At 40.4% G+C, this 16,595-nt stretch overlaps 1 protein-coding gene across 3 annotated transcripts in view; it reads right to left on the minus strand.

The window, feature by feature from the left end:
* Positions 1-16,595, minus strand: part of MVB12B (multivesicular body subunit 12B) — a 186,355-nt gene that overhangs the window by 138,564 nt on the left and 31,196 nt on the right. The gene's annotated exons all lie outside the window — the stretch shown is intronic.

The raw sequence follows: 16,595 nt of genomic DNA on the forward strand, positions 1-16,595 counted from the left end.
TGTTTGGTTCTGAACAGTTGAGATTATGGGTATTTTTTGGTGTTGTCTTTCTTAATTAAGGTATAATCGACATACAACATTGTATTAGTTTCAGGTGTACAATATAGTGATTTGATATTTATCTATACTGTGAAATGATCACCACCATAAGCATAGTTAACATCTGTTGCCACAGAGAGTTACAGAAATTTTTTTCTTTTGAGGTCTAGACTCTCAAATATGCAACATGGTATTATTAATTCCACCACTTATAATTAAGTCACCACTCCCCATGATTGCTGTATTTTATAACTGGAAGTCTGTTCCTTTTAACTCTATATAGTTTTTTTTATAATAAGAAAAACAACAATCTAGAAGACTTCATTTGATGGGGTGAGAAATAATGATCTATCAAATTTAAACCTGAGAAACACTTTGTAAATCAGCTATCCATCTGAGCTGCCCAGAGGGGCTGTGCAGTAAATCCTTACTACTGGCAGTATGTCTTCAATGTCAGCATTGAGTACTCCTTGCCCAATGAAAGGTTCTTGAAAGACACCACAGCTAATCACCAGGCTAACTAGCAGATTGGTCAACCCGTTCACACCCTGGTGTTTTAAGGGAGCCCACCCACAATTCAAAGATGTATCTGGCAGACACAAAGCAATCAAAGGGGCCAGGAAATTCTGCAGACATTCCAAAGGAAATATCTGGCTGACACTGTAAGAATGAAGTTCAAAGGGCTCTCGATGTGTTAGATCATCCACTGTGGAAACACAGACACTTGGCCCAGGTCAAACAGTGGCCAACCGTGAAGCCATTTCAACTCTTAATCAGAGCAGTTTAGGCACCACATGGAGACCGGGAGCCTAACTAACCTCTCTTCTGAATCCCTAACAGAAGGCCCAAAATGCTTTTATCTAAAACTCTGAAGTGGAAAAGAGCCATCTGACTGATATGAGTCCAGAAATTCTTGGTTGTTGTTTGGTTCTGATTTCATTTGCATTATTTTATTCATTCTGTATCCTAAATGGACAGCTCAAGTCCACCACAGATTTTCGGCTGAAATGTCTAATATTTCTTAGCAAAAGAAATGGATGTATGTCCCTGTCCCTGAGACTGCTCTATCTCCCTCAGCCTGTGATTTCCTACCTCCCTGTCTTCACTCATGGAGTTCCCTCTGGAACCTCATTGTGTGGAATGTTCTTATCACTTTGGGCCTGGCTGAAGGAAACCAATGACGGCAAAGTCTCCTTGAGGATACCAGCCAGAAGCACATGCTCTTCTTCCAGGATCTTCCCTTTCCTTTAGCTTCTTCTTTTTTTTTTTTTTTTTAAGATTTTATTTATTTATTTCAGATAGAGCACAAGCGAGAGATAGAGCATGAGCAATGGGAGTGGGGGGCAGAGGGAGAAGGAGAAGCAGGTTCCACGCTGAGCAGAGAGCCTGACATGGGCTCAATCCCAGGACCCTGAGACTTTGACCTGAGATGAAGGCAGATGCTTAACAGACTGAGCCACCCAGGCACCCTTTCCTTTGGCTTCTTGCATGAAACCTCTAAGATGGAGAAAACCATAGACAAAAGAAAAGAACTCAGATTTTTGGAGGCAGGTAGATTGGAGTTCAAGTCCTGGCTTTGCTACTTCCACACTGCAGTTTCCCAGAAGTCATCTTTTTCTTTTCTGGCCCTCATCAAAAAATGAAAACCATAGTAATACCTAACTCATGGGATTATTTGTAAGGATTAAAGGAGAGAAACCACAGAAAGTACTCAGCCATAATGAGATATCACTTCATAACTGCTAGGATGACTACAATCAAGAAGACAGATAAGAATGAATTTGGGTAAGGATGTGGAATTTGAACTCTTGTCCACTGCTGGCCAGATGGTATTGGGGTGCAGCTGTTTTAGAAGCAGTTTGGCAATTCCTCAAAATGATAAACACAGAGTTATCAGAGGATCTGACAATTCCAATCCTAGGTATAACCCCAAGAGAACTGAAAACATAATCTACACGAAAACTTGTTCACAATGCTGCTAACAGCATTCTTCATAATCGCCAAAAAGTGACAACCCAAATGCCCACCAACTGACAAACAGAACGTGGTACATCCAGACAGTGGGATATTTTTCAGCTGTTAGAAGGAAATGAAATACTAACACCTGCTACAACATGGATGAACCTTGACAGCATTATGTTAAATGAAAGAAGATGGTCACAAAAGGCACATATTGTATCACATCATTTACATGAAACATCCAGAAAAGGCAAATCCACAGAGTCAGAAAGCACATTGGTGGTTGCCGGGGGCTGGTGGGCAGGGAGAATTGGGGAGTGGCTGCTAATGGGTTTAAGATTTCTTTCTGGGGTAATGTAAACATTCTGGAACCAGACAGTGGTTGGTGTAGGTTGCACAACTCTGTGAAAACACTGAGAACTAGTGAACTGTTCACTTGTAAAGGATGAATTTTATGGTATGTGAATGATATTTCCATAAAGCTATGATTTTTTTTAAGCTCTTTGCCTAAGATCTGGCATGTAGTGTACACTTAAAAATTTTGAGCTCCTTATTCTTATTTCTGCTCCTTAAAATAGGATCCTATTTTATCCAGTAGGGTCTTTTTCAGAATACCCTGTCCAAGGCCCTATTGGTGGTCCACAATCAGATATTTCCTAACTGGCTGAATGAATAAGGAACAGAGTACCCAGTGAGAAAATGCTCAAAGACTAAAGCTGGCACACGAGGGGTTACACAGACACCCTTCCTCACTCTACCTGCTGCACAGCTGCTGTCGCTCCAGCAGGCATAGAGAGGACCCATTCCTGAGGCTGGACAGGGTGGAAGAAAACAAAGGCCCCTGGCGACAGTCCCAGAAATCAATGACCCTGCTTCTGCACCTGCTGATGGGGAAAGGCAGATACGAAGGGAAATCAGTTCCTGGAGACTGTAAGGCCATGAGCTGGGAAAATGGGATGTAAATGCAGGCAGGGCATTGGCTACATCAAAAAGGGAATATCCTTTCCATTCCTGGTCATCAGGAAAGATGGCTTGGGGACACAGCCCCAGATCTCCACAGATCCCAAGAGTAGCAGGTTCCCCTGTGGCTGGTTGGCACCCATGCACAGAGGCAGGTTCCTCTCCACCACAGACAATCTAGGGTAGGGCTGTAGATAACAGAACAGTGGTCAAGCACGAACCTTTGAATCAATACTACTTGGACACATGCTGGTCACTGTGAAACAAAAATCTAAATAAAAACAAATCCTGGATGGATTAAAGATTAAAGGTGAAAAGCAAAACTTGAAAACTTTTCAGAAAAAAACATTAAAAATATGTATGGTTTTAATTGAGGAAATTGTTAAAGAAATAGACACAGGCGTAGAAAAAAAATCCATAAAAGAGAACACTGATGAATTTTACTACCCTGAAATTTAAAACTTCGGTACTATAAAGGACACTCAAAACAGTAAAAAGACAAGCCTCATACTGTGAGCAATGCATAACTGGCAGTGGATTAATTTCCCAAATAAATAAAGAACTCCTACATATCAATGAGAAAAAATAATCTAAAAGAAAAAATGATATACAATATGTAGCAGCCTTGGGAGAAGATGTTCAACCTCTCTAGGAAATGTAAATTAAAAATGACAATGTTACATTGTGCAAGGCAAATCATGGGCTAAACTGTAAATATCTGACAAAAATGAGCAGGGCGCAACCTGGCACTATTGGTTTGGTGAATACATTTACTAATTTCAGTAAGGTGAAAATGACCCAGCAATCCCACCCCTAAATTGTTCCCTAGAGAAATTCTTAGAATAAAGAGATGAAGGTATTATTTGCAACACTTTTTATAATAGCAAATGATTAGAAGCAACACACATCCTTATCAACAGGAGGATGAATCAATACATCATAGTATATTCATGTGACAGATTTTGATATAGCCTTGAAAGTACATGAACTGGAGCTGTAAGGATCACCAAGGATAAATCTCAAAAACAATGCTCAGCCAAAAGAGCAGGTTGAAAAATAAGTACAGTATGAGAGTAGATTGCATATGAATATCATCTATATATAGTTTGAAAACAGGAAGAATATATAGGAATGATAAACACCAAACTCAGTAGTTACTCCGGGTAAAGACACATGGCCTGGAGGGTGTGCAGGCACCAGTAATAGTTTATCTCTCTCACTGAAAATAAACTTCATATAAACTTAGTGAAACGTTTATTAACGTTTCAGTTTAATAACGTTTCAGTTATTAACTGAAAAAGCTGCATGGTAGTTATGTGGGTATTTGTTCTGTTATTCCCTATACGTTTCTTACATACAGTTGATCCTTGAACAGCAAAGGTTTGTGTGGGTCTACTTCTTTGTGAATTTTTTGGCAATAAATATAGTATGGTACTGTAAATGTATTTTCTTTTTCTTATGTTTTCCTACTAACATTTTCTTTTCTCAAGCTTACTTTATTTCAAGAAAACAGTATGTAATACATGTAACAAAAAATAAGTGTTGACTGTTTATATTGTATCATTAAGGCTTCTGGTCAATAGTAGACTTTTAGTAAATCTTTGTGAAGTCAACAGTTACACATGGATTTTCAATTGAGACAGTTGGGGGAGGCTTAGCACCCCATCCTTCTTATTCAAGGACAATTCATATGTGAAATGTTTAGCAATACAATTTTTATTTATTTTTTAAAAGATTTTATTTATTTAGTTAGAGAGAGAAAGCAAGCGAGAATAAGCAGGGGGAGGGGCAGAGGGAGAAGGAGAGAGAATCTCAAGTAGACTCCATGCTAAGCCTGGAGCCCAAGACCTGAGCAAAAATCAAGAGTCAGATGCTTAACTGACTGAGCCACCTAGGCACCCCTAGTAATACAATTTTTAAATTAAAAAAAATCTGATTTTAGATACCTTAAGAAACAAAAGAGTGGGGCCTTCAAACCTTGTAAATGTACACAAGGAAGAGAGTTGCCAGAGGAAAAAAACACAGACACCTGATTAAATTTGAATTGCAGAGGAAACAGTGAATAGTTTTTTCAAATTTAAAGAATTTTCAGCTCTCTGCTCCTCCCTGTTCGACAGACAGCCTCATCTTCTAGTGCAGTGCCAGCCACATCCCCAAGACACGATGGTGAAGGTCAGAATGAATGGCATTTGGCTGTATTGGGCGCCTGGTCACCAGGGCTGCTTTTAACTCTGGCAAAGTGGATACTGTCGCAATCAATGACCCCTTCATTGACCTCAACTACGTGGTGTACATGTTCCAGTATGATTCTACCCATGGCAAATTTCACGGCACAGTCAAGGCTGAGAACGGGAAACTTGTCATCAAGGGGAAGTCCATCTCCATCTTCCAGGAGCAAGAAACCGCCAACATCAAATGGGGTGATTGATGCCGGTGCGGAGTATGTTGTGGAGTCCACTGGGGTCTTCACCACCATGGAGAAGGCTGGGGCTCACTTGAAGGGCAGGGCCGAGAGGGTTATCATCTCTGCTCCTTCTGCTGATGCCCCCATGTTTGTGATGGGTGTGAACCACGAGAAGTATGACAACTCCCTCAAGATTGTCAGCAATGCCTCCTGCACCACCAGCTGCTTGGCTCCTCTAGCCAAAGTCATCCATGACGACTTCGGCATCGTGGAGGGCCTCATGACCACCGTCCATGATATCACTACCACTCTGAAGACCGTGGACAGCCCCTCTGGGAAGCTGTGGCATTACGGCCAAGGGACTGCCCAGAACATCATCCCCGCTTTCACTGGCGCCACCAAGGCTGTGGGCAAGGTCATCCCTGAACTGAACAGGAAGCTCACTGGCATGGCCTTCCGTGTCCCCACCCCCAACATGTCAGTTGTGGATATGACCTGCCACCTGGAGAAAGCTATCAAATATGATGACATCAAGAAGGTGGTGAAGCAGGCATCAGAGGGCCCCCTCAAGGGCATCCTGGGCTACACTGAGGACCAGGTTGTCTCCTGTGACTTCAACAGTGACACCTACTCTTCCACCTTCGATGCCGGGGCTGGCATTGCCCTCAATGACCACTTCATCAAGCTCATTTCCTGGTATGACAATGAATTCAGCTATAGCAACCAGGTGGTGGACCTCATGGTCCACATGCCCCCAAGGAGTAAGAGCCTCCTGGACCACGAGCCCCAGCAAGAATAAGAGAGAGAGAGAGGCCCTCAGCTGCTGGGGAGTCCCTGCCCCAACTTAATCCCCCAACACACTGAGAATTTCCTGACCTCCAATTTATATCCCAGACCCTGAGGAAGGGGAGGGGCTTGGGGAGCCCTACCTTGTCATGTACCATCAATAAAGCATACTGTACCAAAAAAAAAAGAAAAAAAGAAAGAAAGAAAGAAAAGAATTTTAAAGATTTTCATATTTAATTGGGCATCTTATTCTTATTTGCTAAATCTGGCAACCTAAACAAGAGGGTATGCTCTGCAGTTCTGTCCAGTGAAAAAACATAAGAAAATCATACACTGAGCATCAGGAGAATGCTCCTGTAGCACATTCAGCATGCTGCGGACGCCACACGGACATCACATACCAGGGAACGAGAACGTGTTAGTCCTATACACATTAACCTAGAAAGATCTGACCAGCATGTGCATTGTTTGGGAATAACGAAGTAAGAGCTTACTGCATGATCTAATTTATATTAAAAAGTCAAGTTATAATGACATAGTTCTGTAAGTCATTTAAACATGTAAGTGCTGAAGCAAAAGGAAGAAAATGAGCAAACTGAGGACAGTGGCTAATAGATATTAGGGGTATGGTAGAGAATTACTTGAGCCTTGGCTGTATTATTTGATTTTTTAAAATAAGATTTTTGTATCCTTTATTTAATTAAAAATAAATAAATTTTTTTTTGCAAAAAGAAAAAAGTCTAGAAGGATACTTCCAAACTGTTAATAATATGCATAGGATTAGAAGAAAGGAAAGGTAGTAATATTTTCACTCTTCAGTTCATATAATTCTATATGATTTGGATTTTCTGAAATGAGCCTTTATAATTTTTTAAATATCATGAAGATATTTTTAATTTAAAAAAAAGGTTCACTAATCCCCTCTCTACCACAGGATCTGATGAGTAAGAGAGAATTATTATGGAGGATGCATCTGCTGAACAAAGGTTATAAGAGAGAAGAAAAGAAGAGACACTCACAAGGCTATTCCTGAAGACCATCCTCTCTTGTCTCTGCTAACCATGGCAAAGTATTTCAAAGTTCTTTTCTGGCAGGACTCTGGGATAACAACCTATGCTTCACACCACCCAGTCCTTACTCTCCTGGGCCAGGAAAGCAGAAGAAGGCAGTATTTTAGAACACGGGCTTTGATACTGCACAGAGAGATGTGGGTTCAAATCTTAGCTTCACCACTTGGTAGCTGTGTGACCTTGGCTGAGTTCCTCAATTTCTCTGAGCCTCAGCAAATGGAAACAGTAGATTTAATCTCATACAGGTGTAGTAATCATTAAAAGAGACAATGCAAACCAAGTGCTTTACCCATCAGCTGGAACACAGTAATCCCTTATCAGTGGTAAATATTGATGTTTATGTAGCAGAAATACTCCTTTCCACACCCAGGTATGCAGGCTGACCTGACCTTAAACAGAGACCTTTATCTGCCATGTGCAATTCATCTCTTCTGGCGACAAGTCTTTACTTTTCTTTCAGCAAGTATTTACTAAGTGCTTAGATTCACAAGGCAATACACCATGCTCTTCAGCATAGACAAATATGAGTAAAACATGGTCTCTTCCTTAGAGGAGGGCCAACAGAGTGGAATCAGCAGTGAAGGTGCAGTGTGTGCACGCAGGAGACCTGGGTGTGATCTCTGCTCATCCACACATGTTGTGTGATCTCAAGAAGAGCCCCCAAGCTCTCTGAGGCTTTGTTTTCCTATTGTAAAATAAGATTATAACTGTAACTCCACAGGGTCATTGTGTGAAATAAACACTGTCTATGGAAACAACTAGCACAGGGACAGACCTAGCAGGGATACTCGGCGTTACAGAAGTGCACACCTGGTGGGGCTACTTGGAGCTACCGGAAGTGCAGACCTAGTGGGGTCACTTGGAGTTACCAGAAGTGCAAGGAGAGTTACCTTAGTAATAGAATAGAGATAAGTGTTCAGAAGAACAAGAAAGTACTTCAGGGTGCAGGGCCGGGGGATGAGATAGAAAATGGAAGGAGCAGAGCAAAGGCAGCTACAGGTGGGATGCCACGAGGAACAGAGGTAGGAGGAGCCAGAACCTGGGGGAGCAGAATAGGTGCAGGAGTTAGGACTCTGCCTGATGCTTCAAAGAGAAAACCCTGGAGCTGAGAAAAAAGGAATCAGAGTCCTCTTGGAAGAGGCCACCCAGAACATGAATAGTGAGGGCAGGCCTTGGTAACAATAGAAACAGAAAAGGAGGGACGCCTGGGTGGCTCAGCGGTTGTGTCCAACTTGATCCAGGATCCAGGACCGAGTCCCACCTTGGGCTCCAGGATCGAGTCCCACCTCAGCCTCCCTGCATGGAGCCTGCTTCTCCCTCTGCCTGTGTCTCTGCCTCTCTCTGTCTCTCTCATGAATAAATAAATAAAATCTTAAAAAGAAAAAGAAACAGAAAAGGATGGTGTGAAAGATGACGCCTGGGGAAAATCCCAAGACCCTGACAGCAGGGGGCAGCGAGAGGGAAGGTGGTACCCAGAACAGTCTGGCCTCTGCTTGGTAGGAACAGTTGGGAGCAGGGGCGGTTGTGGGTCCGGGGGCTGGGTGAGCGGTAGGAAGGAAACGGAGGACTGTTTAGTTTGAGTGTTACAACCATCATACGTGGACTAGTGTGGCAGGCATAAGGAAACGTGTGTCTGAGTACGGGCTGTTTGTGTGAGGATGCAGCCCAGCCTGAGGTGGCTTGGACCCAGGCTGGAGAACACACTGAGAAGGAGGCTGTGATGCAACCGGGGATGTCATGGTTGCAGGAGAGGCAACACAGGAAAGGGAAATCAAAGGACAAGGCAGGAGAAATCACATTTCAGGGATAAGAGAGCTCCAAGAAAGAAGGGCTATGGAAGAATATTTGATGGCGTAATAGTGCAATAATAGAAAAAAACATACAATGTAATAATAAGCATAGTATATATTATAGACAGTAGAAAAAGAATATGCAACAGAATCCTATTATTGCTGATACACCTGCCTGCCCACACAGGAAAAAAACTAAAGGATACAGGCCAAAATGTTACCAGCACTGTTTCTCTGAGTGGTAGAATTATGAGCCACTTCTTTTCTTCCTTGTGTTTTCTATCTTTCAAATCATCTACGGGGAGCTTGTGTTAGTTCTGCATTTAGAAAATGGGTATGTTCAAGAAGAAAGGAACTGGCCAACAGCATCCAAAGTTGAGACGAGATCAAGAATAAGAATTAGGAAAAAGCCATCGAATTAGACAATTCGGAAGCAAGGGATGAGTGGAGATAATGATAGAAGAGAGGCAAGCAGAAACAACCGGGTGGGGGTGGGGGCGGGTGAGGACTATTAAGACAGCAGCCAGAGGGGCTGGTAAGGCAAAGAGAGGCAATGGGGGGAGGGTGCACCTGTTTCTAGGAGCAGAGGAGACAGCAGTATGTCTGTGTGGAAAGGAAAGGGGGAGAGGAAAGAAAGAGGAGAGGAATATTCAAGCAAGAACCCAGGCAAGATGACGAAATGAGAACTCCCCTGGGAGGATTACTCTTGGGAAGGAGGCAGCTACCCAAGGATGCACATCTCTTCCCTTCTGCCTGGGTCTCTAAATTGCATACAGACAGGGACCACATCTGACATGCACAATTCCCAGTACCCAGCACACGACCTACAATTGGTGAGGACTCAATTAGTATATGCCAGTCAGTGAACGCTTCCCATCCTCTTCTGCTCCATCTCTAAAGTTTCAGAAAATCTCTGAATCCAGCTGAATGGGCTCATATAAAGGAAGCCCTTACATAAAGGGCTTACATGTCAGTCGACTTAGGGAAGCCATAAAAATACTCATTAACAAGCAACTGCATAGGTCCAGAAAGATTCTGGACCTTGAGATTCCAAAACATCTAATTGCCTTCTTAAAAACAAGAAAGAAGTTTCTCTATTCAACCAATTGAACTAACCTCAAGGAAGGTCCAGTTACAAGACACAATTTCTTTTTTTAAGATTTTATTTATTTATTTATGAGAGACACAGAGAGAGAGGCAGAGACACAGGCAGAGAGAGAAGCAGGCTCCATGCAGGGAGCCTGATGTGGGACTCGATCCTGGGACTCCAGGATCATGCCCTGTGGGCTGAAGGCAGGCGTTTAACCGCTGAGGCACCCAGGCATCCCTACAAGACACAATTTCTGAGTACAATTCAATAAAGCCACAAAAAACAAAATAGGTCTAAGATAAGCAGGCAAGGTCTTTGATAAATGGCACTGTTTTTGCTTTAGCTAGGGCTCTCGCAGGATATGGTAAAGAAAACAGCACACACTAGCAACCCTGGGCTCCGCATGGCTTCCCTAGACCTTGAGGGAGGAGGCTGGCCTGTACACTAGCCCAGGCTCCCCTACCCTGGCTCTCAGCAGAGACCACCGGGAGCTGGCAGGACAGCCTCCTGCTGGAGCCAACCACCTCTAACTGCAAGGCCTGGCCCTGGGCTTCTGGACAGTCTGGTGCCTTCCAAGGGGCCTTTGGAAGAGACCAGACAAGACCAGGAGGATGGGGAGAGTTAAAGCAATGGGGCATAGGGGAGGACACTTGAACTCACACCACTCGTGTGTCATACTCCGTGACAGGAGGCAGGAAAGCAGAGGAGATGAACTGGCACTTGTGACTAAGTCACCTTTCTTATTTACTCTGTTACTCGGCTCTCAAACCACACTGCCAGCTGTAATTGCATTTCAATTCATGTTTAACACAAACATAACGTAGCTGGATGTTGGCATCCAATATCGCAGCACAGAAAGGCAGAACAAAGGAGCCAGCTAATTCAATTCAGTAACTATTCTTTGCACGCCTGATGGGGTATGTATACACTCAGGCACTGTATAGGGGGTTCTTGGGTACAGCCACATGAAAGATATCATTCTACAGCCTCCAGGGGCCAGACCAGGGTTGGGGTGGTAGTAGACCAGTGCAATTAGAGTGGTAGGAGCTGCAAGAGAGGAAAGTAAAGGCGCTACCAAAACACAAAGAGCCGGAACATAATTCCCCTAGAAAAGGAATGCCATGCACACCCAAGAGCACACAGGTGAGAATGGGAACAGCCCATCTGAAGAGCTACACAGAGCTGTAGGGGATAACAGGAGCACTGGAAAGGTAACGAAGGGACAAATCAAAAAAGGTCTTAGATTCCAGTGAAGTCCATCCATTGGATGAACACCTACCCTGCACTAGTTCCTGGGTATTTAAGTAAAACAATGAATTTGCCTCTGAATCTAGACACAGATTGCTGGAGAACAATTCTTTTTTATTATTATTATTTTTATTTGTTTAAAGATTTATTTATTTTATTTATTTATGATAGAGAGAGAGAGGCAGAGACACAGGAGGAGAGAGAAGCAGGCTCCATGCCGGGAGGGAGCCCGTCTAGTGGGACTCATCCAGGATCGTGCCCTGGGCCAAAGGCAGGTGCCAAAACGCTGAGCCACCCAGGGATCCGAGAACAATTCTGAGCAGGAAAGTAAACTGATCTTTTAAAAAGCTTCTATTGGCAATCACATAGGGAAGACTGGAGGTTAGAATCGAGCTAGGGAGACTTGTGAGAGACAATTTGATAGGCCTTAGCAAAGGACAGAGGAGATGCACTTAGTAGGTATCTGCTTAGTCTGCAGGCCAATCCCTCCTTAAAGTCTGCCCCCCTCACTGCTCCGCTCCACACACACAGTGGAATTTGCAATCTTGCAACTTTTTACTGCATAAACTACAAACTTGTCATCTGTTTAAACCATGGTCCTAAAGGGTACGGGAACGGCCAAGGGACAGAAGAGGAAATCAGAAACAAAAGAATTCAATGAGGTTGTTGGACATAGATAAATGTATTTTTTAAAAGCTAGTTTTCCTTTACAAAATATGCAAACCAAACCTAATAATCATTTAAATAAAATGATAGGAAAAAAAACAGTACCATGCACAAAAGCAGTATCAGCTATCAATTAAATTAGCTCTATAAAACAACCTGAAAAGGTTCCCTTGCTATTTTATAGCTTTAAGATAGTTTTCAGGATGTTGGAATTACTTGTTTCTTGACAATTTTAGGGAATGCTACCTTAAACAACTGGGCCTAGTACTTTTGTTAGAAATAATTCTCTAATGACTTTTCTTATTTCTTCCTTCAACACACACTTTTTATAGGATTTCTTCTTAAATCACAGCAGAAATGATCTACTTCATCGAGATTTTCAATTTTAGTCACATAAAGCTGCATATAACATCTATGCACCATATTCTCTTATAATTTTCAAATCTCTTTATACTCTTGCTTTCCTTTTCTCAATCTAAATTCCGCTTATTTTTATTTCTGTTTACCACTATATTTGCCATAAGTTTATTTATTATGCGTTTTATAAAGAATCAATTCTCAACAATTCTCTCCCTCCTTTTACTTCTAATTTCTGATCTTATTTTTGTTATACCCTTCCATGTGTTTGTCCAGCTTATAGAGCTTTGGGACAATACCAAGTAGTCCAATATATGTGTAATTAGAGCTCCCAGAAAAGGGAGAGGTAAAGAAGAACTATATGAATAATTCCCCAAAATTTCTAACTGCAACAACAGCAGAATATACATTCTTCTCAAGTAAACATGGAACATTTACCAAGACTGTAGTACTGACTGGGGTTGATGAGCTACAGCCCACAAGCCAAATCCAGCCAGTAGCCTATTTGTGTACAGTCTATGAATTACAAATGGTTCTACAATTTTAAGGGCTAAAAAAAAAAATCAATATATAATAGAGACCATATTTGGTCCATGAAACTTACAGAAAAAGTTTGCCAACTCCTGTTCCAGGCCAAAAAAATGAGTTTGTTCTCTAATAACTTAGAATTAAGTAAGATAACAGAAATATAGCTAGAAAATTCACAAACACATGGAAGCCAGGTGACACATATCTAAATAACCTATGGTTCAAAAAAGAAACCAAAAGGTAAATTAGACAGTATCGTGAACAGAATTAAAACTTAATACAACATATCAAAATTTGAGGGATGCAGCTAATGGATAATTTAGAGGGAAATTCATAGCACTAAAATTCTTATATTAGAAATGATGAAAGGTCTCAAATCAATGACTATAACTTTCACCTTAAAAAAATTGAACATTAAATCCAAAGTAAGCATAAGAAAGAAAATAATAAAGAAAACAATAAGAAGAAAAATAATAGAGAAAATCAATAAAACCAAAAGCTGGATCTTGAACAATTTTATGGCTAGGCACTGGGAAATCTAAGTTAAATGGAAAAATTTCTTCACATAAATTACCAAAGCTCATTCAAGAATAGATAACTTACATAGCAGTAATATCTATTTAAAAACTTAAGCTTATAAAACCTTCTCCTGACCAAGCTCAGATAGCTTCACTGGTAAATTCTATAAACACTCAAAGAAGAAATAATACCAATCCTACATTAAATATTCCAGAAAATATATGAGGAAGGAACATTTCTTAACTTATTATACGACACTAGCATTACCCTAATACCAAAACCAGACAAAGATATTCTAAGAAAAGAAAACTATAGACCAACCAATATTTCTCATGTTCTAACACAATTCAGGAAATTGAATCTAACAATATATTAAAAGGACAACATATTATGTCCATGTGAGGTTTATTCCAAAAAATGCAAGTTTGGTTTAACATCCAAAAATCAATCAGTATATTTCATCACATTAAAAGATTTAAAAAGGGAAAAATGATATGATCATCTCAACATATATAGATACAGCATTTGATAAAATTCAACATCCATGTATGGTAACAACTTTCTGGAGGGCTACTTCCTAAGCCTACAATACAGTACCTACAAAAAGTCAACAGCTAACACTATAGTTGAGTGATGAGACGCTCAATGCTACTCTCCTGAGATCCGGAAGGAGGTGACCATGTCTGCCTTCACCATGTCAGTTCAGTTGTGTACTGGAAATTCTGGCCAGTTCAGTAAGGCAGAAATAAATAAGCAAATAAAAAGACATACTGATTGGACAGGAGGAAGTAAAATTGTTTTTCTTCATAGACAACATGACTGTTTATGTAGAAAGGTCGTGAGGAATATTCAAAAACCTACCAGAACTAATCAAAGTTGCAGAATACCAGGTTGATATACAAAAATCAATTTTATTTCTATTAACTAAAGTGGAATTAAAATGAAAATAAATGCCATTTACAATAGCATCAAAAGTATGAAATTATTAAAGGATAAATTTGGCAAAAGATCTGTATGACTTGTACACTGAAAACTAAAAAGGACTGAGAAACTAAAGAAGACTTAAATAAATGAAGAGATTTATTAGCTTAATAAATCTGAAGGTTCAATATTGTTAAGATGTTCATTTTATGCAAATGGGTCCATACATTTAATACAATTCCAATCAAAAATCCTACCAGGCCTTTTCTACAGAAACTGATCTGCTGGTTCTAAAATTTACATTAAAATTCAAAGGATCCAGAATAACTTAAAATAGCTGGAAAAGAATACAGTTAGAGAATTGATGTATTTTAAGAATTAATATAAAGCTAAGGTAATCAAAGGGTGCAGTTTTAGCATGCAGACAGATATAAAGATCAATGGAATAGAATACAGAGTCTAGCAAAATACCTATACATATATGATCATTTGATATTTGACAAAGGAGCCAAAGCAATTCAATGAAGAAAGGATAATCTTTTAAAGAAAAGATGTTAGAATAATTTGACAGCTATATGTAAAGGTGATCCTTGATCCTTACATCATACCATATATAAAAATTAATCTCAAATAAGTTTGATCTAAATGTAAGAGCTAAAAATATAAAATTACCAGAAGAGAGTATAGAGAAAAATCTTGACCTTTAGTTTGGCAAAGATTTCTTAAATGTTACATCAAAAGCACCAGCTATAAATGAAAAAATTAAGAAGCTTGACTTCATCAGACATTACCTTTTCAAATATACTGTTAAGATAACAAAAGGCAAGCTACAAACTGGGAGAAAATATTTGTAAAACATATATCCAACAGAGGACTTGTATATAAAATATACAAAGAACTCTTTAGGGGTACCTGGTTGGCACACAGTCTGTTAAGTGTTCAACTCTTGGTTTCAGTCATGAAACCAAGGGTTTTGAGATCAGGGCCCACATCAAGCTTTGCACTCAGCACAGAGTCTGCATCAGACTCTCTCTACCTCTTTCCCTGACCCTCCCCCAGCTCTCTCTCTCTTTCTAAAGTAAATAAATCTGGGCAGCATTAATAAATCAGCTCAGCGATTTAGTGCCGCCTTCAGCCCAGGGTGTGATCCTGGAGACCCAGGATCAGGTCCCACATCGGGCTCCCTGCATGGAGCCTGCTTCTGCCTGTGTCTGTGCCTCTTTTTCTCTGTGTGTCTCTCTCATGAATAAATAAATAAATAAAAATAAATAAATAAATAAATAAATAAATAAATAAATAAATAAATCTAAAAAAAACCTCTTCAAACTGAGTAGTAAGACAAACAACCCACTAAAAATGGGCAAAAGGGCAGCCCAGGTGGCTCAGCAGTTTAGCGCTGCCTTCAGCCCAGGGTCTGATCCTGGAGAGCCAGGATCGAGTCCCATGTCCGGCCCCCTGCATGGAGCCTGCTTCTCCCTCTGCCTGTGTCTCTGCCTCTCTCTCTCTCTCTCTCTCTCTCTCTCAAATAAATCAATAAAATCTTTAAAAAAAATGGGCAAAAAACCTGAACAGACACTTCACCAATGAAGATATGGTAAGATATGGTAACAACAACAACAAAAAAGCACAAGATAAGATACTCAAAAATATTAGTTACCAGAGAAATCCAAGTTAAAACTATAATCAAATGCCCCTGCACACCTACTGGAATGGCTAAAATTCAAAAGACTGAGCAAATCAAGTACTGACAAAGGTACAGAACAACTAGAACTCTAAGGTCCTGCTGGTAGGAATATGCAATGATTGATGTAAACACTTAAACGTATATCTACCATTCAATCCGGTGTCCACTCCTACATGTTTACCCAAGAGAAATGAAAGCATATGTTCACACAAAGACTTGTATCAAACATTCATAGCAGCTTTATTATTAACAGCCCAAACTGGAAACAAACCAAATAATCATCAAGTAAATTAACTAGAAGTATTCAATGAGGTTGAATACATTACTACTCATTAAACAATCACACAAATTCTCTTGTTACAGTCAACAGTATGGATTAATCTTGAAATAATTATTCTGAGAAAAGAAAGCCAGACAAAAAATTCTGAGAAAACAAAGCCAGACCAAAAAAAAAAAAAAAAAAAGATTTATGTAAAATTAAAAAAAAAAAAACAAACCCACAACCTAGTCTATAGTGAGAGAAAGTAGACCAGTGGTGGGGTGCCTGCGTGGTTTAGCCAGTTAAACATCTGAC

This window comes from Nyctereutes procyonoides, unplaced genomic scaffold (assembly GCF_905146905.1).
Source record: "Nyctereutes procyonoides isolate TBG_1078 unplaced genomic scaffold, NYPRO_anot_genome, whole genome shotgun sequence".
Taxonomy (NCBI): domain Eukaryota; kingdom Metazoa; phylum Chordata; class Mammalia; order Carnivora; family Canidae; genus Nyctereutes; species Nyctereutes procyonoides.